The sequence below is a fragment of the Gopherus flavomarginatus genome, chromosome 7, assembly GCF_025201925.1.
Source record: "Gopherus flavomarginatus isolate rGopFla2 chromosome 7, rGopFla2.mat.asm, whole genome shotgun sequence".
Lineage (NCBI taxonomy): Eukaryota > Metazoa > Chordata > Testudines > Testudinidae > Gopherus > Gopherus flavomarginatus.
In genome coordinates this window covers 116,399,208-116,426,801 of record NC_066623.1, presented here as the reverse complement: position 1 = coordinate 116,426,801, position 27,594 = coordinate 116,399,208, and the positions used below count along the sequence as shown (strand labels likewise).

At 45.7% G+C, this 27,594-nt stretch overlaps 1 protein-coding gene across 15 annotated transcripts in view; it reads left to right on the top strand.

Annotated features, from left to right (window-relative positions):
- Positions 1 to 27,594, top strand: part of PTPRF (protein tyrosine phosphatase receptor type F) — a 628,470-nt gene that overhangs the window by 138,703 nt on the left and 462,173 nt on the right. For all 15 annotated transcript variants that reach the window (XM_050961087.1, XM_050961085.1, XM_050961098.1 and 12 more), the window contains exon 2: positions 18,181 to 18,261. The gene's annotated coding sequence lies outside the window, so the exon portion shown is untranslated. The remainder of the gene's footprint in view (positions 1 to 18,180; positions 18,262 to 27,594) is intronic.

Sequence of the window (27,594 nt, the reverse complement as noted above, 5' to 3'; positions counted from 1 at the left end):
CTTATCTTCCCCCCTCCGCCACTTCGGAAACAAAGACCCACAACTGCAATGTGGAAAGAAGGAAACTTAAGTTTTTGAGGGTGAAGCTTCTTCAATGCAAACAACGTAGGTACAGTACAAAGTTAAGATATTCATCATTTTTTATTCCTGTTGCAATGTTAAGTTGGCCATTGTGTGAAGAGTTTACTGTTTTATACTGTTACATTTACTACTTAATGCATATCTTTAGTGTGGTCTTCAGTGTTATTGTGGAAACCTTAATTTTATCTTCTGATGCTTACCTTGTCAGTTTTCATAGAATCATAGAATATCAGAGTTGGAAGGGACCTCAGGAGGTCATCTAGTCCAACCCCCTGCTCAAAGCAGGACCAATTCCCAACTAAATCATCCCCACCAGGGCTTTGTCAAGCCTGACCTTAAAAACCTCTAAGGAAGGAGATTCCACCACCTCCCCAGGTAACCCATTCCAGTGCTTCACCACTCTCTGAGTGAAAAAGTTTTTCCTAATATCCAACCTAAACGTCCCCCACTGCAACTTGAGACCATTACTCCTTGTTCTCTCAGTGTCTATCAGCTGGGGCAGGGAAGGTATAGCAGTTATTGATTTCAGGAGCGGAAATCTGAACAGATTCTATACTGTGATGTGCACATCCCCCAAATAGTCTTGGTGGGATTAGTCTAGTGAATCTCCCTCAGCTGGCAAGAGCCCCTGGTGGACACTAGTGTGAGAAATGTCAGGCAGCCCCTGTTCGGAGGAATGCCTGAGGTGTAGCTATGAGCAAGCCTGGACTGCACACTTGGGCTGGAGTTTAATATCTGTCCCGCTTAGTAACTCATGGGTATGTTGTAGGGTTTCAAGGCAAGTGATCAACAAGCAATAACCTGACTCTGTGCTAAGATATCCTTCCCTCAAAAATTTCTTATCCTGCAGTGCACACGTGCATTCCTGAGGACTCAAGGTTTCAAACAGGTTCAGCTCACTGGGTGCATATTGGGTGCAGCTTGGCCAGAAGCTGGGATAGCCAGGGAGCTTCAATGGTCCTATTCAGAGGACCTGTCCCCTGCTGGCTCCTTGTTGTCTTTTCCTGTCACAGGCCTTGCTGGCGCAGTACCAGCAACATCTCTGCCTCGCAATGTAATCCCCACTAGTATGTGAGGGTGTCACAAGAGCAGTCCAGCTCCTCACTCTGCCTCATGGGCCACACTCAGGAAAGAAAAGGCTCAGTCTGTATCCTTTCTGCTAGCTGCTCTACCAAGGCAGCTGAGGATAACCCTGACACAGGGCTTGGTGGAGCACATAGCTTGAAGCACAGACACCTGGGGCCGCTCCAAGTTACGCTGGGAGCCATCTTGGTCTTTAGCCAGCCCAGGACTGGGGAGGCAGAAAGATGGTTTTGAGTCACCCTCTCTCCCTGTTCTCCTCGGAGTGGCAAGTGTAAACTCAGTCCAGCTGAGAATGGAGCCTTAGATCTTCAGATGGATCTTGGATTCAGGAAGAAACATGTTTGTCACCAAATGCAGCCTGGCTGCTTGGACAGCAGCCTTGAGGAGCCTTGGCTATTGATAATATTCTCAGAGTCACTGGAACATGAGTGAGACAGGCCCCATGAGCTCACTAGGTCAGTCCTGGCACTGTTTCGCTCCATAGATTGCAGACAATATCATTGAGATGAGAATATTTTCATGCTACTGGCACTCCACACAAATGGCACACTGCTAACTGCACTCGTTGTGTAAATCCCGTAGATGGCATGCTCATGGCCTTGGGACATGGGAGTCATGAGAAATTAATTTGCAGTAACCTGCTTGAGTCCAGTGAAGGGCAAAATATACTGTGTGGGGCAGAATCCTTGGCATGCTATCGTCCCCCAGGGCCGCCCAGAGGATTCTGGGTGCCTGGGGTCTTCGGCAGCTGGGGGCCCCCGCTATGGCAGTAATTCGGCGGCGGGGGGTCCTTCCACTCTTGGACCCGCCGCTGTGGTGTCCCGGGGACACGCGGCGGGGGTCCCCCGCCTCCGGGTTACCGCTGAAGCGGAACCCGCTGCTGAAGTGCAGCCGGGTCTTCGGCGGTGATTCGGTGGTGGGGGACCCCGCCGCGGGTCTGTGGGGCACTTCAGTGGCTGGTCCCGGAGTGGGGGGGCCCCCTGCTGCCGAATTACCACCGAAGACTTGGCTGCACGTCAGCTGCAGGTCCCGCTTTGGCGGTAATCTGGCGGCGGGGAGTCCTTCTGCCCTGGAGCGGAAGGACCCCCCGCCAGTGAAGACCGGGAGCAGAAGAAATTCCGGGGGCCCTGTTTCAGGGGCCCCGAAAAACTCTCCTGGGGGCCCCTGCAGGGCCCAGGGCTTGGGGCAAATTGCCCCACTTGCCCCGCCCCCCCCCCCCCCCCCCCCAGGCGGCCCTGACGTCCCCCATTAGGCAGAAAATTTCCAAAGTAAGTCTAAGTAGTCAAGCAAAGGGACCTCCGGCCTTTCCTTGGGGAGCCGACCCAACAGCTTGATATTTCTCTGTGTGGAATTGAATTTCCTGGAGCTTTTAAAAAGAGAGGAAAGTTTGAAATAAATAGAGATGTGGAATTAATGAGTTAAATATGAAGCATGTATTGCATTTATTTCACTGTTCTTACACATGTATGCAATTGGATATTAGCTTATTATTTGAATGTATAACTATTAAAATAAATGCAGTAACATGGTTTAGATAATGGTTTATGTGTAGCAGATATATTTTGCAAAATAATGTACAGTGTATGTATAGTATACAATTTTTAATTGCTCTTAATTTTATTATTTCAGTTTTAGCAAAGCACTCATCGGGGATTATATCCATGACAATCTTGAAATGTTTATAGTGAAGCTGGTTTTGACTTCTCATAGAGTATAAAAAGGATATTTTTGGCAAAATATTTTATTTTTGTGTGTGTGTATACACACAAATAAAATACACACACTCTCTCGCGCTCTCTCTCAAACCCACCCTGCTGCCCTTAAACTTCAGAACAGGGTCAGACGTTCCAACCTGAAAGATGCTTGTTGCTTTCAATTTCTCAGTTTGGTTTTAGAATTGAATGGCCATTTTGGCTTTGACTATATCAGGAGTTCTCAAACTTCATTGCAATGTGACCCTCTTTTGACAACAAAAATTACTAGACAGCCCCTGCAGGGGAGACCAAAGCCTGAGCCCTCTCACCGGGTAAGGGGGAGGGCAAAATCTGCACCCAGCTGCCCTCCTAAGGGCTTCAGCCCTAGGAGGGGAGCCTGTAACCTTAGTCCCAGCACCAAGAGCTGAAGCCATTGTGCTTTGCCCCCAGCAAGTCTAACACCAGCCCTGGCAACCCCATTAAAGTGGGGTTGCAACCTAAGCTCACTAAGCTGTGCAGCCGCACAGCAGCCTGTTCAGCAGTGCGCAGTCGCGTAGGGAGCCCACCCGGGGACCTGCCATGGCCAGGGGTGAGGTGCCCCAGCCCTAACCTATCTTGGTCCCCAACCTGCTGCGGTTGGGGCACCCCTCCCCCAGGGTGCCTGGACCTGCCACTGCCCGGACCCAGACCCAGACCCACCCTGGGGCGGTGTGGTCCAGCCTGGCCCGGACCCAGCCGAGACTGGGGTGCCGCTCCCATGGTCTAGACCTGCAGTAGTGCCCATCCCCGGCCCGGACCTGCTGGGCTGGTGGAGGGTCACCCATCCTGTAGACCCAGCCCTGGAGCTGCCTCGGCAGGGAGAGGTGCAGCTCCCTCCCAGCCCAGGTGCTGGTGCGGGGAGAGAGAGCTGCACCCCCAGGCAGAGCCCTCACACCTCTGCACTCAGCCCCGGCCTGGACAATGTATTCCACAAAGTCAAGGTGGTATTTAAATGTCATTCATAGTTTTTTAAACAAAATTATATTGATTTGAATCTCAGATTAGTTAATATCACTTCTGGGGAAAAGGCGTGTTAGCAAGTTATTCAGAGAGGTCTAACCAGTTCCGAAAATCAAGCAGACTATTTATGACCTTCGGAGAAAAAAACTAAAGGTCAGTGCATCTCCGCTCAAAGGCTGTGTAAATGAAAAAGACTGTCCAGTCTGATGTAGGCCAGGGGTTCTCATTGTACCACAACCCACTTCTGACAACAAAAATTACTAAATGACCCCGGGGGAAGCTCAATCCCGCCGCCCCCGGTGGGGGCCCAAAGCCTGAGCCGCACTGTCCTGAGCAGGGAAGCCGAAGCCCAAGGAGTTCAGCTTCGGCCTTTGGCACTGGGGCTTGGTTACAACAGTGACTTTTTTGCTCTGTGTTTTTTCTCCCTAGAGTCACACTGATCCTCCTTTAGCCCTTGCCACCTCAGAGCCCAGCTCCAAATAAAGCTTCTGGATCTAGAAGGGAACTGTGGGCTGGTGGGTGGAATTTAAATCTTGGGTCTATGTAAAGAAGTGCTCAGGGTCCTGTGGCCATAATGCAATAAACGCAATATTTGGAAGGCAAGATCAGGGCCTGGAGTTCACAGTTACAGAGAACAAAAGTTTCTGTTGGCAAGGTCCTCCTTTTAATGATTATTTATCACTTGTATTACAAGAGTGCCAACAATGTGATGGGGTTGGTGTGTATGCATACATATCAGACACACTCCCTGTGTTCTGAAGGGTACGTTTCATCGATTCCAAGGCCAGAAGGAACCATTGTTATCTAGTCTGACCTCCTGTATAGCACAGGCCCGAGAACTTCCCCCAAAATAATTCCTAGAGCAGATCTGTTAGAAAAACATCTAATCTTGAATTAAAAATGGTCAGAGATGGAGAATCTACCTTTCTCTTGGTACTTTGTTCAGTGGTTCTCACCGTTATAGATTTACACCTTTATAATGGTCTGAATTTGTGTAGCTTCAACTTCTGTCCATTGGATTGTGTTATGCCTTTCTCTGGTAGGAGGAAGAGCTCATTATTAAACATTTTTTCCCCATGTAGGTACTTCAAGTCTGTGATCAAGTCACCTCTTAATCTTGTTGTTAAGCTAAGTAGAATGAGCTCTTTGAGTCTATCACTGGAAGGCATGTTTTCTATTCCTATAATGATTTTTGTAGCTCTTCTTTGAACCCTGTCCAATTTATCAACATCCTTCTTGAATTGTGGATACCAGAACTGGCCCCAGTGTTCCAGCAGTGGTCACATCAGTGCCGGATACAGAGGTAAAACAATGTCTCTACTCCTAGTTGATATGCCTCTGGTTAAGCCTTCCAGGATTACACTAGCTCTTCTGGCCATAGCGTCACACTGGGAGCTGTTGTTCAGCTGATTGTCCCAAATCTTTTTTTAGAGTCACTGCTTCCCAGTGTAGAGCCTGCCATCATGTATGGATGGAATACATTGTTTGTTCCAGGATGTGTATGTTTACATGTCGCGGAGTTAAAATGCATGTTGTTTGCTTGTTCCCAGTTTACCAAGCAATCAAGATTGTTCTGAATCAGTGACCTGTCCTCGTCGTCATTTGTCACCCCCAATTTTTGTGCCCTCTGCAAACTTTATCAGTGATGATTTTGTTTTCTTCTAAGTCACTGACCTCTACAGGACCCTATAGGAAAAATGCCCCACTCGATGATTCCCTGTTTACAATTACATTTTGAGACTTGTATCAGAGGGGGAGCCATGTTAGTCTAGATCTGTAAAAGCAGCAGAGAGTCCCTTGGCACCTTATAGACTAACAGACGTATTGGAGCATGAGCTTTCGTGGGTGAATACCCACTTTGTCGGATGCATGAGGCTTATCAGCCAATTTTTAATTAATTTAATGTAATACGTGCCATGTTAATTTTGTCATTCTGTTTTTCTAATAAAATGTCGTGTGGTACCAGGTAAACACATTACAGGAGGGAGGGATAGATAGCTCAGTGATTTGAGTGCTGGCCTGCCAAGCCCAGGGTTGTGAGTTCAGTCCTTAAGGGGGCCACTTAGGGGTCTGGGGCAAAACCAGTACTTGGTCCTGCTAGTGAAGGCAGGGGCTTGACTCAATGACCTTTCAGGGTCCCTTCCAGTTCTGTGAGATAGTCTGTGTATTTGATCAATACTATTACCTTTATCAACCAAACTAGTAATCCCATCAAAGAGCTAGGTAGTTTGACAAGATTTGCTTTAACTATGTTACTGTCCTTTAATTCTTTGTGAATCAAATCCCATGTCAGCCACTCCATTATCTTGCCCAGGATCAATGTCAGGCTGCCAGGCCTATAATTACCTAGGTCGTCCCATTTACACTTTTTAAAAATTGGCACAACATTAGCTTTCCTCCAGTCTTCTGGAACTTAAAGAAAATAAACATTAATCGTTTAGCAAGCTCCTCAGCCAGCTCTGTTAATACACTTGGGTGCAAGTTGTCTGGATTTGCTGATTTTAAAATGTCCAGCTTTAGAAGCTTCTGTTTAACATTCTCCAGTGATACTAGTGAAATGGAAAAAGTGTTGTCACTATGTTATAAAACTCTATCATCTGTTTTTCCCCAAATACAGAGCAGAAATATTTATTGAATGCTTCTGGCTTTTCTGCATTACTGTTGATAATATGACCAATATCATGGTCAGGATTCTTTTTATACCTAGAGTATCTTTTGAAAATCTTTTGAAAAACTCCTTATTGTCCTTAACTCTGCTGGCCTTAGATTTCTCCTTGTGTCCCCTTGCCTTCCTTATCAATTTTCTACGATTCCTAATTTCTGATTTCCATTATTGCCATCTTCCCATTTCCTTCTATGGCCATGGCTACACTCACACTTTACAGCGCTGCAACTTTCGTGCTCAGGGGTGTGAAAAAACACCCCCCTGAGCGCTGCAAGATACAGCGCTGTAAAGCGTCAGTGTAATCAGGATGGGAGCGCGGCTCCCAGCGCTGCACGCTACACCCGTAAAAGATGTGGTTTACATGCAGCGCTGGGAGAGCTCTCTCCCAGCGCTGCCGCTCCTACTACACTCACACTTCAAAGCGCTGCCGGGGCAGCGCTTTGAAATTCCATATGTAGCCATACCCAAAATGTCATATGTTATTTCTTTATAGGTGCCTTCATATCCCCTCTAAACCAGGTTGTTCCTTTATCCAGCTTGTCTGCCTCCTTCAGTTGTGGGATTGTGGTTTTTTGGCATTTTGGAAAGTGTTCTTAAATGATTCCCAATTATCATTCACATTTTTCTGATTAAATTCTTCCTCTGAGGGAAGCAGAGGGATATAGAGACAGTGTGTGCAAGATTTTTATTATACTGTTTTAAAAGTGTGTTGATCAACAAGAACAGGGTCACGGAGTGGAGGAATGTGTGGGAGTACGGGGAGAATCAGGATTAGGAGAGAGGTCACTAGCAGGCTGAGGCACACACTATGTAACTGGTGAATGGGAGGCTAAAATATTGTGCGTATGGGAGTGAATGGGCAGATGGGAGATGAGGAATGGAGGTAGTCAAAAAGTTTGAAAAACCTGGTTGGAAAGTGCAGCATATTGCTAGAGCAGGATTGGGAATGTAGTTCTTAAAGGATAGCGAGGGAGAATCCTTTGGGACTAAAAGGTCACACTTTTCTGAAAAAGCAGAGTGCAGTATTTTGTCATTCAACAATTGGTGAGTTCTTCAACCTTAATTTATTATCAGTTTACATGGTGAGAAATTAACACTCAGTCCAACTGTCTCCTATTATTGGATGCTGATCATTGTATTTTGGGGTTGGAAGGGCAAGGGGATGGGAAAGAGCATACTCTCTGTTACTGCCAGGGAAGAGGAAACCAAATATCCCTTGAGCTAGTTATATTCACCTGTGTGCTTTTGTTTGTGAGGATAATCGCTAGGAGGATTACTATAGAGATCTAAAGGAAATGTTTTATGTTCTAAAAACTTCCCTTTTTGCAGTCTGAGATTTATTTATAATACCATAGGTATGTGACGTGGAATCCCATATGCATTGGCTCCTCTCTGAGATGTGGCTTTTAGCTGCTTCACTGGAAACCCTAAAGCCAAGGATTGAAAGAGCATTTGTGTAGAGGTTCTCCCCATCCTTAGGACCTTGAGGTTCTTAGCTTTCCCTGCTTTAAATCTATTCTCCACTCTAGACACCTGATGTTATAGCCATAGTACATCCTTCTGAGGAGGATTGAACCAGACCTCCTTCAGAGTCCATTAACACCACCCCTTTAATCCCTCAAAAGGGGATTGCTACTGAGTGACACAAGGCAGTCATTGTTCCCTGCCTCACCTCCCCAAATCAAATGAGCTGTAAAGTCATGGGGCTGGGAACATCATTACATTTTAGAGCAGCTGCATAGTTGTTATAAACCTCTGAAGTGAAAAATTCTTGTGGCATTGTAATATGCAGGGAAGTGGAGAGCTGAGTAACAGGTGGGATTTAGAAACTAATTAATATTTGTGAATAACAGTGTGTTACTGGTAAGAAAACAAATCAGCTTGTATGTGAATATTTATGATGGTTTTCAGTACTGCTTGGATCACACAATCCTTTTCCAGCTGCCGTGTCTCTTCTCATGTCATAACATTTCACAGAAAGGTGAAAGCCTTCTACGGTGTGAAGCCATGTTGTTGGGAGCCAGCCAATTGAGCAGATTAGCTGAGTGCAATTTTTGAGCAGAATATTCTTGATAGCTGGATATTAATGGGCCACCAGGTCCCAAACATTTTAAATATTCTTTGCCGGTACAGTAAGCCATTCAATTTAGTTTGAGATTCCATCCCATTAAGAGCCCAGCCTTGCACACAGATAATGCTGTGTTTGAAGTGAAAGCAGGTGTTAAAGGTTGTTCTCTCTCTGAAAGTTGTATACAAGTGTTTTACAATAGATCAAACTTGCTGAATGTAATCTTCATAATACTTTCATTTGAATTGCTCCCTATAGTTTGCGTTTGTGGAAAGAGAAGAATCTACTTTGTTTCCTGGTGGGGTGGGGTTTTCTATTTCACACATTCCCTTTGCCATTTGAAAAGGATAATAGCTTTTTAACCTCTGTGAATGTTCGATTGCTGTATTTGTGCTCATGGGGTTCTGCTGTTTCTTAAAGCTTTGCAGAGAGAGCTAAACTTGCTGTCCAGGTTTTCCAGTACTCTTTGGGTATATCTGCTCTGCAGTTAAAACCTGTAGCTGGCCCATGCCAGCTGACTGGGGCTCACAGAGCTCCAGCCGAGCACCAGTTTAACTGCAGTGTACATCTGGGCTCAGGCTGCAGCTCAGGCTCTAGGACCCTGTGAGGTATTTTTTCCAAGTCATTGGACTTCCGTAATTTTTCACAGTAGATCCCTTGCTGTGACCAAGCTATGGTGATCTTACCAAAATATGAGGAATGTCATTGCTCTGTGTGCCAATTCTATATGAAATTAGAAGCTTGTGGCTGCTCTAATTGTGTATTCTTGTATTAAATAATAACTGTCAAATAGAATCGTAGAAGGGCTGGAAGCGAGCTCTGAAGTCCAGCCCCCTGTGCTGTGGCAGGACCAAGTAAACCTAGACCATCCCTGATGGGTTTGTCCAACCTGCTCTTAAAAACCTCCAGTGATGGGGATTCCACAACCTCCCTTGGAAGCCTGTTATAATTAGAAAGTTTTTCCTAATAGCTAACCTTAATCTTCTTGCTGCAGATTTAGTCCATTACTACTTGTCCTTCTGTCAGTGGACATGGAGAACAATTGATGACGACTGTCCTCTTTATAACAGCCTTTAACATATTTAAAAATTATCAGGTTCCCCCTTGATCTTCCTTTCCCTCAGCTAAACATGCCTAACCTTTTTTAACCTTTCCTCAAATCAGGTTTTCTGAACATTTTATCATTTTTAATGCTCTCTTCTGAACTCTCTCCAGTTTGTCTGCATCTTTCCGAAAGTGAGGTGCCCGGAACTGGACTCAATACTCCAGCTGAGGCCTCACCAGTGCCAAGTAAAGCAGGACAGTTGCTTCTCATGTCTTACATGTGACAATCCTGTTAATACACTCCATAATAGTCGCCTTTTTTACAGCTACTTCACATTGGTGACTCATATTCAGTTGTGATCCACTATAACCCCCAGATCCTTTCCAGCAGTACTGCCTCCTAGCCAATTATTCCCCATTTTGGAATTGTGCTTTTGATTTTTCGTTATTATGTGAAGTACTTGTCTCCGATTTGTCAGGGTCATTTTGAATTGGAATCCTGTCCTCCAAATGACTAGCAACACTTCCCAGCTTGATGTCAACTGAAAATTTTATAAGCATACTCTCCACTCAATTATTCAAGTAATGAATGGAAATATTGAGTATTCTGGACCCAAGACTGCCCCCTGTGAGGCCCCACTAGAGATGCCCTTCCAGTCTAACAGCGAGCCATTGATAAATATTGTTTTGAGTACAGTCTTTCAACCGGTTATGCACTCACCTTATAGTAATGTCATGTGGGACTATGTCAAAAGCCTTAACACAATCAAGATATATCACGTCTACTGCTTCCCCATATTTACTAGGCTAGTAAACCTGTCAAAGAAGGAAATTAGGTGGTTTGGCATGGTTTGTTCTTGACAAATCCATGCTGGCGGTTCCTTAGAACCCCATTATCTTCCAAGTGCTTACAACTTGATTGTTTAATTATTTGTTCCAGTATCTTTCCAGTTATTGAAGTTGTCTGATTGGTCTATAGTTCTCCGGCTCCTCTTTGTTTCCCATTTAACATAGGTACTATCTTTGCCCTTCTCCAGTCTCCTGGGACCACACTTGTCTTCCAGAAGTTCTCAAAGCTAATTTGCTTTAGGGTGTGCGTGTAACCCACTCTTCAGTGCAGGGTGGATTTGATTTAAATCATGATTTAAATCACTAGTCACGAAGACTCAATTTAATCATGCATTTCTACATTAAAAAGTTTATACCCAAATAAATCTGTTCGCCTTTAAGGTACCCACCAGACTTCCCTTTTTTGTGGATACAGACTAACATATACTTGCTACATAAAAGTGCATTCTTTTTGGTTGTTATAACCTTAATACAGATTCTTCACAACGCAGAGATAGATGTAGGTTTCACTTTTAGAAGGTGCACACTATACATTTTTAAAGTGATTTATTTTGAAAACTCTTTAGATTAGTTTTACAGCTATATCAGAAAATGAATGATTGTTTCGTTATTTCATTTATCAAAGGTAATTGAAACAGCTATCCTTGAAGTCATTGGGAGGTGAACTATCTCCAATTCAACAGGTTAATCATTAATTTTTAGCGGATTTCCTTGACATGCTGTATTAGGAGGAGAACATCACCAGACAGACATTTAAATTGTTCTTTTTAACTAAAACAATGTTATGTATTCTGGATTTTTGCCTTCAACAGCAAACATATAATATTTTAACAAAACCAGCATATGAATTTTTGAATTTTATTAAACTTGATTTTAAAAAACATGAATGTTTGTTTGTTTTTGTTAAAATTGTTTTTAACTAAAAAAGTTAAATGAAATGTTTAAAAAAAAAACCAACAAAAATTAAATTGACTGTGTCAGCCAGGTCACCATGAGAAACTTAAAATACAGCTAACTCAGTCGTTTACACCTTCATTTTTGCTGTTTGCTTATAATCTGGAAAAGAAAAACAAGCTTTGCTGCTTTTTCAGGTCCCAAATGATTTCTCAATTTGGAATGAATTAGTCCAAAGGAAGAAAATATTCTTTCTACACTGGCAGAAGAAGCTATTGCTGTTAAAAGTGAGATTGTCACTTCTGCAGTCTCTGAATCCAAGTGCTTAAGTGACTTCCACCAGTTCACTGGTGTGACTTTCTTTAAACCATCATCGGCAAACATATATTTCTTGAATGGTTCATGCTTAGCTCTGAAGTTTATTATAGTTAGCTATCATCCCTCCATAAATGCCATGACATGGACATCCAGCAGACTCCTCCTCCTCCTTCAGCAGTTAAGATTTGACCCTGGTATCGAGTACTGAGAATATCTGCAAGAAAATGAGATGGAGATAGTGCTTCTCCCATTTGTTTTTTAATGCTTGTAATTTAACTCTGTCATTGCATATTTCTCTCTTTAAGATCTCACTTAGTTTCTTCCAAATTTCAACAGCGTCAACAATAAAACAGCTATTTCCCTGCATTTTGTTCAAGGCCACAGAAATAGGCTTCAGGGTACTCAGCATGTGTTCAACGTTTCTCTTAAGCCCAATGTTGAGAACTTTGGCTGTGACAGTGCCATCTAATGTTTCACAATTTTGTTCACAAACTGTCATCAGATTAGGCCAGTTCTTGATATAGTGCTCAAAATAGTCCATACAGAGTTCCATTGCACATCTTGTGGGAGAGTTCGTTTGGTTCCTCCCACTTTTTTCAGAGCAGCTGCTGCAAAGTGGTTGTTACGAAAGTATTTTGTAATTTCAACATCATTAGCCTTTATTTCTGGAACACCGAAGTCTTTGCCTATAGGAGGTGCATAAAATGAGCACTGCAACTGTACGTTATTAGTTTGGGACTCTCGTCTAAATAATTTCTTGTCAAGTATCAGAGGGTAGCCGTGTTAGTCTGGATCTGTAAAAGCAGCAAAGAATCCTGTGGCACCTTATAGACTAACAGACGTTTTGGAGCATGAGCTTTCGTGGGTGAATACCCACTTCCTCAGATGCATGTAATGGAAATATCCAGGGGCAGGTATATATATGTGTGCTAGCAAGCAAGCTAGAGATAACGAGGTCAGTTCAATCAGGGAGGATGAGGCCCTGTTCTAGCAGTTGAGGTGTGAAAACCAAGAGAGGAGAAACTGGTTCTGTAATTGGCAAGCCATTCACAGTCTTTGTTCAATCCTGAGCTGATGGTGTCAAATTTGCAGATGAACTGAAGCTCAGCAGTTTCTCTTTGAAGTCTGGTCCTGAAGTTTTTTTGCTGCAGGATGGCCACCTTAAGGTCTGCTATAGTGTGGCCAGGGAGGTTGAAGTGTTCTCCTACAGGTTTTTGTATATTGCCATTCCTAATGTCTGATTTGTGTCCGTTTATCCTTTTCCGTAGAGACTGTCCAGTTTGGCCGATGTACATAGCAGAGGGGCATTGCTGGCATATGATGGCGTATATTACATTGGTGGATGTGCAGGTGAATGAACCAGTGATGGTGTGGCTGATAGCAGACCTTAAGGTGGCCATCCTGCAGCAAAAAAAACTTCAGGACCAGACTTCAAAGAGAAACTGCTGAGCTTCAGTTCATCTGCAAATTTGACACCATCAGCTCAGGATTGAACAAAGACTGTGAATGGCTTGCCAATTACAGAACCAGTTTCTCCTTTCTTGGTTTTCACACCTCAACTGCTAGAACAGGGCCTCATCCTCCCTGATTGAACTGACCTCGTTATCTCTAGCTTGCTTGCTAGCACACATATATATACCTGCCCCTGGATATTTCCATTACATGCATCTGAAGAAGTGGGTATTCACCCACGAAAGCTCATGCTCCAAAACGTCTGTTAGTCTATAAGGTGCCACAGGATTCTTTGCTGCTTTTAAATAATTTCTTCTCATCTGGGATACATTTGCAGCATTGTCTGTGACCAAGCTGCGTATTAGACATTTGAATTATTTTCCACAGTTTGTTGTAGCTTTTACTGCTACTTTTTGTAAGTATTCTGCTGCGTGGGCATTTCCTGATGCTTGTTTCTGTAAGGAAGACATTCCCTTCTTCTGTTGAGTCACAAGCACACACAACAGGATCATTGTGGTCATTGCTCCACCCATCAAGACTCAGGTTAACAATGTCACCCTCTAGACCTTTAGCACACTGCTCAATTTCTTTTTCATACACATTATCCAGCAATTTGCCTGTGACATCTGCTCTCTTAGGTGGACTGTATCCTGGTCTTAACTACTGAACCATATTAATGAAGTGTGGGTTCTCAATTATAACATTGGGTAGAAAGATTAACCTAAATAATGCTTCTTAATTAAAACCATCTTCAGATGGGCTTTTTCCTCAAAAAGCATTTTATCAAAAAAATCCGAATTAAATAAAAAATATCTGTTGTTTATTTATTTATTTTATTTTTAAAAGCATTGTTTTTTATCCACCCTGCTGCAGTGTGTTCTGTGTCACCCTGTCATGGTATAATTTCCCACTCTGAACCTTAGCGTCCAAAGCTCAATTACCAGCTTAGTTCTTGTAGCGCTGCCACCAACCAGGAATTCCAGTGGTTGCACGTCTGGTCCCTCTGAGCCCCCAGAGTGACAACCAAAAACTAACAGCACACACAAAAACTTCCCTCCCTCAAGATTCGAAAGTATCCTGTCCCCTGATTGGTCCTCTGGTCAGGTGACAGCCAGGCTCACTGATCCTGTTAACCCTTTACAGGCAAATGAGACATGAAGTACTTCTGTGCTATTAACTCTTACTTATCTGTTTGACACATCCTCTATGTCCAACCTACAGAGAAGGAGAATCTGTTACAACCCCCAGCAAGAAAGCCTGGCTCTTCTGCTCAATTGCAGAGGCTCATGCGTCAAAAAGTATCTAGTTTGTTTCTAGGAGTTGTATAAGATCATAGTTGTCATATCTGCATATCATTAATCTCCATTGGTTATTTGCATAGGGGGTGCCTCTTGGATTTGGAACAGTTTGGGTGTATTTTAATGCCTGGCAGATCCATTTCTCTGCTTTCACCATATCTGAAATGGTGATGCATGCTCCGTCTCCTCCTTCTGGTTGAGAAGGTTTTTATGTGGAGCCTTTCTTGCTATGGAAGTCATAGCAGAGAGGCCAAGGATAGAATGTGTGTGATCCCCTCATCTTTGTGGAGAACTTTATACTGCCATTCTCCATGGTATAAAATTTGTGTCAATATATCATCTCCCCAGTCACTGTAGATTCTAATGCCCTGAGCCATAGGTGCCGGCTCCGTGGGTGCTCCAGGGCTGGAGCATCCACAGGGAAAAATTAGTGGGTCCTCTTCACCCACTGGCAGCTCCCTGCCCCGCCCCCCCCAGCTCACTTCCGCCTCCCCCCCGAGTGTGCCTTCTTTGCTTCTCTCCCTAGGCCCCAGGGCTTGCCGCTGCGAGACAAGCTGTGGGAAGGAGGGAGGGAGAGGAGCGGGAACGTGGCGTGCTCAGGGGAGGAGGTGGGGCCAGGGCAGGGATTTAGAGAAGGAGTCCAATAGGGGCAGGCAGGGGGCAGAGTTGGGGCGGGGACTTTGGGGAAGGGGTTGGAATAGGGGCGGGGCAGGGATGGAGTCGGGATGAGGGGTGCGAGCACCCACCGGTGCCATGAGAAGTTGGGGTCTATGCCCTGAGCCTACGTCGTAGAGGATGCAGTGTATTGCATGGAAAAATTCATCACTGCTGGTTAAACTTCTTGTTAATATTTAAACCTAACTAGTAAATGTGCAGTGTTTTTACTCGCCTCTGTGTAAAACAGAAAATATTTGCTCTCTGTAAATCTGGATACACTATCCAAAACTGAATCAGAGTCTAGCATTCGCAGCTGACAGATTACATATAGGTTTGTAACTGAAATTGACAGAACCAAAGACATTCAGAGCTAACGTGAGCATACAGTTTTGACTGATCTTACTGTAGTTGGATTTTTTGGTGGCCTGAAATTGTCTGCTGCAAAATCTGGGCATGACTGAGAGTGAGTTCCAACTTTAACCTTGATTTCCTTGCCCCTCTGTTTGTCTCTGTCCTATTATTTCCAGAACAGAAGGGTGTTTTGGTAGCACATTTCCCTTTTCTATGGTATTATGGAGAGAAGAGCCATTGTGTAAGAGAGTTTCTGATTTAAACTGTCCCTGTTATATAAATACAGTATGTATTTAAGTGTCTAAAAAGAAACGTCAATGTGTAAATAAGTACAGGTATACAATAGGAGACTGCTATTATATATGTTGGGGTTATAGCAAATTACATAAGGTGTCCAGAGAATAAATGTAAAAGAATATAAAAAGCAATATGACAGTTTGCATTAGAAATTGATACTAGAAACATGGGAAATTAATATGAATTGCTGGCTTATATAAATTTCAAGCATTTTCTATAGGTTTAATAAAGGGCTCTTAGAAACATAGAATATCAGGATTGGAAGGGACCTCAGGAGATCATCTAGTCCAACCCCCTGCTCAAAGCAGGGTTAATCCCCAACCAAATCATCCCAACCAGGGCTTTGTCAGGCCTGACCGGACCCTCTAAGGAAGGAGATTCCACCACCTCCCTAGGTAACTCATTCCAGTGCTTCATTACCCTCCTAGTGAAAACGTTTTTCCTAATATCCAACCTAAACCTCCCCCACTGCAACTTGAGACCGTTACTCCTTCTGTCATCTAGTACCACTGAGAACAGTCTAGATCCTTCATCTTTGGAGCCCCCTTTCAAGTAATTGAAAGCCGCTATTAAATCCCCCCTCATTCTTCTCTTCTGCAGACTAAACAATCCCAGTTCCCTCAGCCTCTCCTCAGAAGTCATGTGCTCCAGCCCCCTAATCATTTCTGTTGCCCTCCACTGGACTCTTTCCAATTTGTCCACATCCTTTCGATAGTGGGGGGCCCGAAGCTGGACGCAGTACTCCAGATGAGGCCTCACCAGTGGTGAATAGAGGGGAATGATCACGTCCCTTGATTTGCTAGCAATGCCCCTACTTATACAGCCCAAAATGCCGTTAGCCTTCTTGGCAACAGGGGCACACTGTTGGCTCATATCCAGCTTCTCGTCCAGTATAACCCCTAGGTCCTTTTCTGCAGAATTGCTGCCTAGCCATTCGGTCCCTAGTCTGTAGCAGTGCATGGGATTCTTCCTTCCTAAGTGCAGGACCCTGCATTTGTCTTTGTTGAACCTCATCAGGTTTCTTTTGGCCCAATCCTCTAATTTGTCTAGGTCCCTCTGTATCCTAGCCCTACCCTCCAGCGTATCTACCACTTCTCCCAGTTTAGTGTCATCTGCAAACTTGCTGAGAGTTCAGTCCATGCCATCCTCCAGATCATTAATGAAGATATTGAACAAAACCGGCCCCAGGACCGACCCATGGGGCAATCCGCTTGATACCGGCTGCTAACTAGCATGGAGCCATTGATCACCACCCATTGAGCCCGACGGGTAGTCATGTCTCAAGATAAAACAGCTTAAGTATCCTTCTCCATAGATAATACATCCCAGCATTTAACAAGCCACTTACTGACTGAAATATTGTTGGAAAGCTTCCATTCTGATGTGACTGCCACACTTGCAACAAGGACGAGCTGATGAAGAAGGGGGTGAAAAGGGCCAGTATGGAATCCGTCATCACATTGGTACTTCAGGGGTTTTTTTTTAAGGCATATTTCACCCACTAGATTATTACAGGTCTAAATCCTGTGAATGATATAAAATATATTTAGGGTGGTATTAAAACCTCTAAACATCAGGTTTAGGGTAGGAATGTGAACACAATCTGAATGTTGTAACTGTGAACTCAGACTGTGTGTACATGTGCGCATGTGCATCGGTGTGTGTGTATATATGTGTGTACTATAATATTACAAAATGTATACATTTTTAAGCCTATTTAAGTGTAATTTCTTATAAAGCAGAGGCATTAGTTAGAGGATTGCATTCTAATCTTGCAGAGTGAATGTGCATTATTTTTGTCTTGCTCAGCACTTAGCATACAGTCTGTGCTTAACAGAAAATAAGAAATGATTAATAACCAGGTTTAAGGAGAATACTGTTCAGTGTTCAAAATGGTGCCACAACTCTTCAGGAAATATGTTGTTTTTTTGCAGAGTCTTTTTTAATAACAGATTTACACGTTTGTTTAATCTTAAATAATTTCCTTTGTTTAATAGATGTACTCATTTGCCTTGTTTTAACTAACAGTTAACAGCTAATTCAAGCTCAGACTGTCCCAAACATAGCAGAACTTATGTTGTTTTTGTAGGATGTAAATCTGGGGAATCCATATATTGGATCTGCAACCACTGAGTGTCATGGAGCCCAGTTCCACTGGGGCACTGTGCCCCATCACTGCGTTATGAGGTTGGGGCAGTGCTGAACTGAGCATGAGACTGGTGGATCCATAGGGAATTGTCCCCCTCCATCAGTTTTCATGGTGGCTGAATGGGAATTTGTCACCCCCCACCCCCACGCCAGATACACAGACTTGGCCCTGGTGGGGGATTTATGCCCCCACAATGTGAGGTTTTAACCCTTTCATTCTGTGAATTCCTTTGCTACTATGCTTATGCAGGAGACTTATTTTTATATCTTTTATTTTTCTAGGTACTTTTATGGCCACTGTCACTCTAGTATTTGAGCGGCTCCCAGGCATTTATGGATTTATCCTCAGAACATCTCTGTGAGGTAAGGAAGCATTATTGTTTCCATTTTACAGGCTGGGAATTGAGATACAGTGAGATTAAGGTGAGACAAGAAGTTTGTAGCATAGCCAGAAATTGAAATGTGATTGCCACTACCTTTTGCCTTGCCCACATACCTGCTTTTGTGTTTTTTCCTCTTCTAAGCTTTACTAGAATCTTGGCCGCTGGGGCTGGAGAAAGACCCTATGAAAATATGGCTAGGGTTTTAATGTCCTTTTAAAGTGTTGTTAGAAATGAGCTGAAATGCCTTTTTAAAAATATCAGAACAGTTTATGATGATAAATCACTAATGTGTTGACTTTCTATAGATAAGCTGAAAAACATTTTTGCAAGTTAATTCCTCTTTTATCTACCTGCCTAGATTTGAGGTTAGTGTTCCGTTTTACCCTGTGTGCATTGATGACATATCTATCGCCTAAAGCAATGCAGAGCATGCTGCGTCCTGGTCTGTCTTGGGCGTTGTCATCAGTGCAGACCCCTGAATTCATGTCTGGGCAGATGTAGAATTTTTCACTCACGTTTATGTACGATTACTGCTTCACTTACATAATTTTTCAAAGGTCACTCCAGTCCTCCTAGAATGTTCAGTTTTGCATTCCTAAATTCTCCAAGTGAAATTTTGGTGACTGGTTAGTGATGGTGTTGCTTTTCAAGCAAGTATATCAGGAACCCTGCAATATTTGTGCACATTGAACTCAGATTGAGATTGTAAAATCAAGCATCACGAATAGCAGCCTGGAATATGTCTTTTTTTAAAGCAGAGAAGTTTTGAGTAGGTTCCCCTCTAGTTTTTCCTTCAGTGTAACTAGTTAGTATTTAAAGCATGACATTTACTGTATTGGAAATGTTCTTAAAGCTACAGCAGTGTTACAAATTGTAGAGGAATCAGCAGAATCCTGCAGTTTAATATTTTATTGTCTATTAAAATAAGCAACAGGATTACATGTGATAACATGGAAAAGGGAATATTTCATGCCATCTTTCTAATTTAGCACTCTGTAAAATACACACATTTCACACTATGTATGCATCAGCATAAATCGTAGGACAGGAAGGGACCTCGAGAGGTCGTCTAGTCCAGTCCCCTGCACACATGGCAGGACTAAGTGTTATCTAGACCATCTCTGACAGGTGTTTGTCTAACCTGCTCATAAAAATCTCCAATTACAGAGATTCCACAATCTCCCTGGGCTATTTATTCCAGTGCTTAAACACCCTGAAAGTTCGGAAGTTTTTCCTAATGTCCAACCTAAACCTCTTTTGTTGTAATTTAAGCCCATTGCTTCTTGTCCTATCCTCAAAGGTTAAGAACAACAATTCTTCTCCTTCGAGTGCTTGCAAGTATCGATTCCAGTTAGGTGTGCGCGCGCCACATGCATGATCGTCGGAAGATTTTTACCCTAGCAACACTTAGTGGGTCGGCTGGGTCGCCCCCTGGAGTGACGCTGTTATGGTACCGGATATATACCCCTGCCGACCCAACGGCCCTTCAGTTCCTTCTTACCGCCTGTGACGGTTGTTGGAACTGTGGAGCGCAGCTTTGCTGATCTCCACTTCCCTATCATTCTCGTAGTTATTACTCTTAGTTCGGTTTATAGTTTGAGTTTTACAGTTATAGGTAGCGTTAGGGGTGTGTGTGTGTGTATATATATATATATAAGGTATACTGTATAAAGCTGAGGGGGGATCGGGGATTAGCCTCTTCCCTTCACCCCGGTGCCAGTGGTCATGCCAAGTCACCGGGATTCAAACTGTGCTCGGCACGTCAAAAGCTGATGCCAATAGGGGATCCCCACGACTGCTGCCTCAAGTGCCTCCGGGAATCCCACCTTGCTGACAAGTGCCATATCTGTAAGGCAGTCAAGCCGAAGATGAAGAAGGAGCGGGACTTTCGCCTGAAACAGCTCCTCATGGAGGCGACACTTAGCCCTGCATCCTCGGTACCGAGCGCTCAACAGCCTGTTTCTGTAAGGAACGCCTCTTGGGTGGTGGACTGCCCCGGCACCGTGAAGGAGCCACGGCACTGACATCACTGGGTCCGTTGCCGGCTCGGCACCACTCCCTGTCCCTGCGGCCCAGGAAGCAACCCAGCGTTCCAGCTGTCTCGACATCCGCACAGAGGAAGGAGTGCCCATCAAAGATGGATCTCCCGGCACCGTCATCTGCCACAGCACCATCGACTGCGGCACCGCCGACTGCAGCACCGTCTACTCCGGTCCCGCAAGGTCCGTTGAGTCCGGTGCCTTAACGCTCCCCGGCTCATGTGTGGTCGAGCTTGTGCTCCCATCTACGCTGGAGACCTTCTCCACGGCAAGGGAGCTGATAGCCATGACAGAGACCGCGCTGCCTCAACCCCCAGCACCGCCGGCGCGGGTCATCCAATCCATCGGCAAACCTGCCTTGATGAGGCCACCCTCCATCGGTTCCATAGAGAGACGTCGTTCATGATCTCTCTCTCACCGACGTTCTCGATCACACCACTAATCCCGCTCCCAACACCGCTCGCAGTCCTGGCACCGCTCGCTGTCATGGTACCAGTCACACTCGCAGCACTGCTCGGCCACCAGTTCACCTGTCAGACACTCTCGTTACTGGTCTGGCTCCCGGCACCGTGCATCTTGCAGCCACTCTAGGTGAAGAGACTCGAGATCCCAGTAGACCAACCAGATATGTGGCTCCCTCGCAGAGTCTGTCAGCACCACCGTGGCCATCGAGGCACGCCTCGGTATTGTCACAGGCTGGTAGTGTGTCCTGTCCACAGGATCGTGACTCTGATGTCCCCAGCCATATATTTCCAGAGAGGAAAGGCCACAAGCAAGGACCTCATCAGTGGTCTTTTTGTACACCGTGGGCGTACCACCAAGCCCAAGATGCTCCATCAGCTGCGACGCGGTCTGTTCCGTTTGAACATCGGGCACCAGAGGCAACCATAAGCTACCCCCCCACCATGGGTACGGATGTGGCTCCGGTACCGCCTACAGGCACCCACGTCCCACCTGAGCCTGATGAAGCTCCTCAAGATCAGGAGCCCCCACAGGACCCTCTTGTCCCTGGCCTCTCATCTTCCTCCTCACCAGATGAGGCTGTGGTGGGGACATCTTCCTCTGGCCCTCCTCCAATTGACATAAGGGCCCGTCAGGACCTCTTGCGACGAGTGGCGCAGAACATGAACCTGCAGGTGGAGGAGGTCCCTGAAATAGAGGACCCTGTAGTGGACATCCTATCTGCAGGTGCCCTTACAAGAGTGGCGCTGCCTTTCATCCGCACGATACAGGCAAACGTGGACACCATTTGGCAATCCCCAGCCTCGATCCCCCCCCACAGCGAGGGGTGTAGAGAGAAAGTACATGGTACCCTCCAAAGGGTACGAGTATCTGTACGTACATCCTCCTCCTTGCTCCCTAGTGGTCCAATCTGTAAACGAGAGGGAGTGTCATGGCCAGCAAGCGCCTGCTCCTAAGTCAAAGGAGGCTAGGTGCATGGACCTATTAGGATGCAAAATATACTCAGCTGGGGGCCTTCAACTTCGGGTGGCAAACCAACAAGCCCTCCTAAGTAGGTACAATTACAACACGTGGATGTCCTTGGAGAAGTTCACGGAGCTCCTTCCCCAGGAGTCCCGACAGGAATTTGCGGCCCTGTTTGAGGAGGGTAAGAAGGTAGCAAGAACCTCCATCCAAGTGTCTCTGGATGCAGCAAACTCGGCGGCCAGAACTCTGGCTTTAGAAGTGACGATGAGGCGTATCTCCTGGCTCCAGGTGTCAGGCCTTCTTTCTGAACTACAGAAGACTATTCAGGACTTACCCTTTGAAGGCCAGGGGCTCTTTTCAGACAAGAATGACCCCAGATTACAAAACCTGAAGGACAATCGTGTAATCATGTGCTCACTGGGGATGCACACACCACTGACCCAACGCAGGTCCTTCTGGCCCCAGCCGCACCGTACTTACCCCCACCTAGGCCACGACAGGAATTCAGCAGAAGGTGTGGCCGGGGGAACCGATGGAGGCAGTCAAGGGGGTCAAAATCAGGGCCCGCCTAAACCACCGGCGGGACTCAAACAGACCTTTTGAAGGATGGCCCACCAGTTGTTTTCCCGGATCCTTCTCCTCCCTTTTACAACCACCTCTCCCATTTCCTCTCTGCGTGGTCCCAGCTAACTTTGGATTGTTGGGTCCTCTGCACGGTGGAGTTGGGATACCATCTTCAGTTTGTTTCAACCCCACCTTCCCACCCTCCCTCCTTGTCCCTCTTCAGGGACCCCTCTCACGAGCAATTCCTCTTACAAGAGGTCCAGTCGCTCCTTACCGTTGGAGCTATAGAGGAGGTACCGAAAGATTTAAGGGGCAAGGGGTTTATTTCCCGCTACTTCCTAATCCCCAAGGCAAAGGGAAGTCTAAGACCAATCCTAGACCTGCAGGGACTCAACAAATTTATGATAAAGTTGAAGTTCTGCATGTTATCCCTAAGGACCGTTATCCCATCGTTGGATCCCGGAGATTGGTATGCCGCCCTCGATATGAAGGATGTGTATTTCCACATCGCAATTTACCCACCACACAGACGGTACCTCCATTTTGTGGTCAACCGTCAACATTTTCATTTCACAGTCCTTCCATTCGGCCTTTCTGCGGCCCTGCATGTATTCACAAAATGCATGGCTTTAGTCGCGGCTGCCCTCCGTCATCGACGAGTGCACGTTTACCTGTATCTCGACGATTGGCTCATTCGAGGAACCTCCTAGTCACAAGTGAGACATCACCTGTGCGTCGTCAAAGCTCTCTTCAGGAGCCTAGGCCTGATGCTCCTGGAGAAGTCTACTCTGATACGTACGCAGAGAATAGACTTCATTGGGGCGATTCTGGACTCCAATCTGGCCAGAGCCTGCCTGCTGCAGCCTCGCTTTCAGGCGATGGCTACAATTATTCAAGGCCTCCAAACCTTCCCGACAACGTCGTCTCGTGTGTGTTTCAGCCTGCTAGGTCACATGACTGCCTGCACCTTTGTGACCAAACACGCCAGACTACGCCTCTGACCACTTCAAACCTGGCTTGCCTCAGTTTACAGACCGGATCAGGACAGCCTGGACAAGATACTCACTGTTCCTCTGAACGTTCTAGGTTCCTTAACCTGGTGGCTGACTCCCACATCAGTCTGTGCAGGGATGCCATTCCACCCACCTCAACCTTCGATGGCCCTAACCACGAACGCATCATCTCTCGGTTGGGGTGCCCATCTAGGAGTCTAGTTACTCAAGGCCTCTGGTCGGCCCAAGAACTAGCCCTACACATCAGTGTTCGCGAGCTGAGGGCAGTTTGTCTAGCGTGCCAGGTGTTTCGTCAGCATCTCCAAGGCCGTTGTGCCTCAGTGTTTACAGACAACATAACAGCCATGTTTTATATAAACAGGTAGGGCGGAGCACGCTCCTCCCTTCTTTGTCAGGAAGCCATTCAGCTCTGCGAGTTCTGCATAGCCCACTCAATCGATCTGGTAGCGTCCTTTCTCCCAGGAGTTCAGAACACCCTGGCAGATCGCCTCAGCAGATCCTTCCTAGCCCACAAGTGGTCAATCCGTCCGGATGTCATCCATTCTGTTTTCCGGAAGTGGGGTTTTCCCCGCATACACCTCTTTGCCTCTCGCGAGAACAGGAAGTGCCACACTTTCTGCTCCTTCCAGGGTTGCTCACCGGGCTCCCTTTCGGACACATCCCTAATACCGTGGATGAACCACCTGCTTTACGCCTTCCCACCATTCCCACTGGTTCACAGGGTCCTCCTCAAGCTCTGCAGAGACAGGGCCCACCTGATCATGATCGCCCCGGCATGGCCCAGACAGCGCTGGTACACCATGCTGTTCGACCTCTCAGTGGCAGACCCAATTCCCCTGCCACTCTACCCGGATCTCATAACTCAGGACTACGGCAGGTTCACCATCCAGACCTGCAGTCTCTTCACCTCACAGCGTGGCTGCTGCATGGTTGAGCCGGTCCGAGTTACGTTGCTCTGTCTCGGTCCAGCAGGTGCTCTTGGGTAGCAGGAAGCCCTGCAGTAGGTTGACATATCTGGCCAAGCGGAAGTGTTTCTCCTGCTGGTGCGCTCAACGTAGCACTGTTCCCACGCAGGTGCCAGTTCCTGCTGTCCTGGATTACCTCTGGTCCCTGAAAGAACACGGCCTAGCGGTCTCTTCCATAAAAGTACATCTGGCAGCTGTCTCTGCCTTTCACCCAGGGGACAACAGGCAGTCAGTCTTCTCTCACCCCATGGTTTCAAGATTCCTCAAGGGCTTGGAGTGTTTATACCTGCAGGTTAGATGCCCCACCCCCACCTGGGACCTCAATCTGGTCCTTGCCAAGCTAATGGGTGCTCCCTTTGAACCACTGGCCACCTGCTCGCTGCTGTACCTCTTCTGGAAGATGGCCTTCCTCGTCGCTATTACATCGGCAAGGCGAGTATCTGAGCTTCGGGCCCTCACAGCGGACCCCCCATATATGGTGTTTCATAAGGACAAGGTTCAGCTGCGACCACACCCCGCCTTCCTCCCTAAGGTGGTATCTGCTTTTTGTGTCAATCAAGAAATCTTCCTCCCGGTCTTTTTCCTGAAACTGTACTCGTCCCATCGAGAACAACAGCTGCACTCCCTGGACTTCTGCAGGGCCCTAGCCTTTTATATTGAAAGAACAAAACCCTTTCGAAAGTCACCTCAGCTTTTTGTAGCGGTGGCGGATTGTCTGAAGGGCCTGCCGGTCTCCTCGCAGCGAATTTCATCATGGGTGACATCATGTATCCGCGCCTGCTATGATTTGGCTCACGTTCCAACTAGCCACCTCACCGCCCATTCTACTCAGGTTAAAGCTTCATCTGCTGCCTTCCTGGCCCATGTACCCATCCAGGAGATATATCGAACGGCTACCTGGTCATCAATTCACACCTTTGCATCACATTACGCATTGATACAACAGTCCAGAGATGACGTGGCATTTGGCTCAGCAGTTTTACATTCTGCGACATCTCACTCCGACCCCATCGCCTAGGTAAGGCTTGGGAGTCACCTAATTGGAATCGATATGAGCAAGCACTCGAAGAAGAAAAGACGGTTACTCATCTTTGTAACTGTTGTTCTTCGAGATGTGTTGCTCGTATCCATTCCAAACCTGCCCTCCCTCCCTCCCCTCTGTCAGAGTAGCCGGCAAGAAGGAACTGAAGGGCCATTGGGTCGGCAGGGGTATATATCCGGCTCCATAACGGCACCACTGCAGGGGGCGACCCAGCCGACCCACCGAGTGTTGCTAGGGTAAAAATCTTCCGACAATCGTACATGCGGCGCACGCACACACCTAATTGGAATGGATATGAGCAACGCATCTCGAAGAACAACAGTTACAAAAGTGAGTAACCATCTTTTCTCTCGCCTCCTTGTAACAACCTTTTATGTACTAGAAAACTGGTATCACATCACCTCTCAGTCTTCTCTCTTCCAGACTAAAGAAACAGTTTTTTCAGTCTTCCCTCATAGGTCATGTGTTCTAGACCTTTTAATCATTTTTGTTGCTCTTGTCTGGACTTTCTCCAGTTTTTCCACATCTTTCCTGAAATGTAGTGCCCAGAACTGGACACACTACTCCAGTTGAGGCCTAATCAGCACAGAGTAGAGTGGAAGAATTATTTCTCGTGTCTTACTTACAACACTCCTGCTAATACATCCCAGAATGATGTTTGCTTTTTTGCAACAGTGTTACACTGTTGACTCATATTTAGCTTGTGGTCCACTATGACCCCCCCAGATCCCTTTCTGCAGTACTCCTTCCTAGGCAGCCATTTCCCATTTTGTGTATGTGCAACTGATTGTTCCTTCCTAAATGAAGTTCTTTGCATTTGTCCTTACTGAATTTCATCCTATTTACTTCAGACCCTGTCTCCATTTTGTCCAGATCATTTTGAATTATAATCCTATCCTCCAAAGCACTTACAACCCCTCCCAGCTTGGTATTGTCCACAAACTTTATAAGTGCACTTTCTATGCCGTTATTTAAATAATTGATGAAGATATTGAACAGAACCAGACTCAGAACTGATCCCTGCGGGACCCCACTAGTTATGCCCTTCTCGAATGACTGTGAACCACAGATAACTACTCTCTGGGAATGGTTTTCCAACCAGTTTTGCACCCATCTTGTAGTAGCTCTATCTAGGTTGCATTTCCCTAGTTTGTTTGAGAAGGTCATGTGAGACAGTATCAAAAGCTTTACTAAAGTCAAGATATACCATGTCTACCACTTCCCTGTTATCCACAAGGCTTGTTACCCTGTCAAAGAAAGCTCTCAGGTTGGCTTGACGCAATTTGTTCTTGACAAATCCATGCTGACTGTTACTTAATCACCTTATTATCTTCTAGCTGTTGGCAAATTGATTGCTTAATTATTTGCTCCATTATCTTTCCGGGTACAGAAGTTAAGCTGACTGGTCTGTAATTCCCTGGGTTGTCCTTATTTCCTTTTTTATAGATGGGCACTCTATTTGCCCTTTTCCAGTCTTCTGGAATCCCTCCCATCTTTTGTGACTTTTCAAAGATAATCACTAATGGCTCAGATATCTCCTCAGTCAGCTCCTTGTGTATTCTAGGATGCATTTTATCAGGCCCTGGTGACTTGAAGACATCTAATTTGTCTAAGTAATTTTTAACTTGTTCTTTTCCTATTTTAGCCTCTGATCCTATCTCATTTTCACTGCCGTTCACTGTTAGACGTCCAGTCACCACCAGCCTTCTTGGTGGAAACTGAAACAAAGAAGTTAAGCACCTCTGCCATTTCCACATTTCTGTTGTTACCCCCCCCCCCCATATATTATAATGGTTCCTGTCAGTAAGAATAAAAACTATAATGACTCATGGAACTGTCTGAGAATATACTAAATAAGACTAAAGTGTTGGCCATTGACCTTAACAGTCAATTAGGCTATACATTACTCAACTGGTATTTGGGGGAGAAGGGTGCAGAAAGAAAGCTAAAGCTCATTAAATAGGATACTGTTGTTTGAAACAATTAGGATGTCTGTAAACCAGGAAATTGGTCATGATACCTAAGCAGAGACTTAGAGGAGGAAGATCTTGTTGTGTGAAGTATTCTTGAAAGAACATAAGAACGGACATACTGGGTCAGACCAAAAGTCAATCCAGCCCAGTATCGTGTCTACCGATAATGACCAATGCCATGTGCCCCAGAGGGAGTGAACCTAGCAGGTAATGATCAAGTGATCTCTCTCCTGCCATCCATCTCCACCCTCTGACAAACAGAGTCGAGGGACACCATTCCTTACCCATC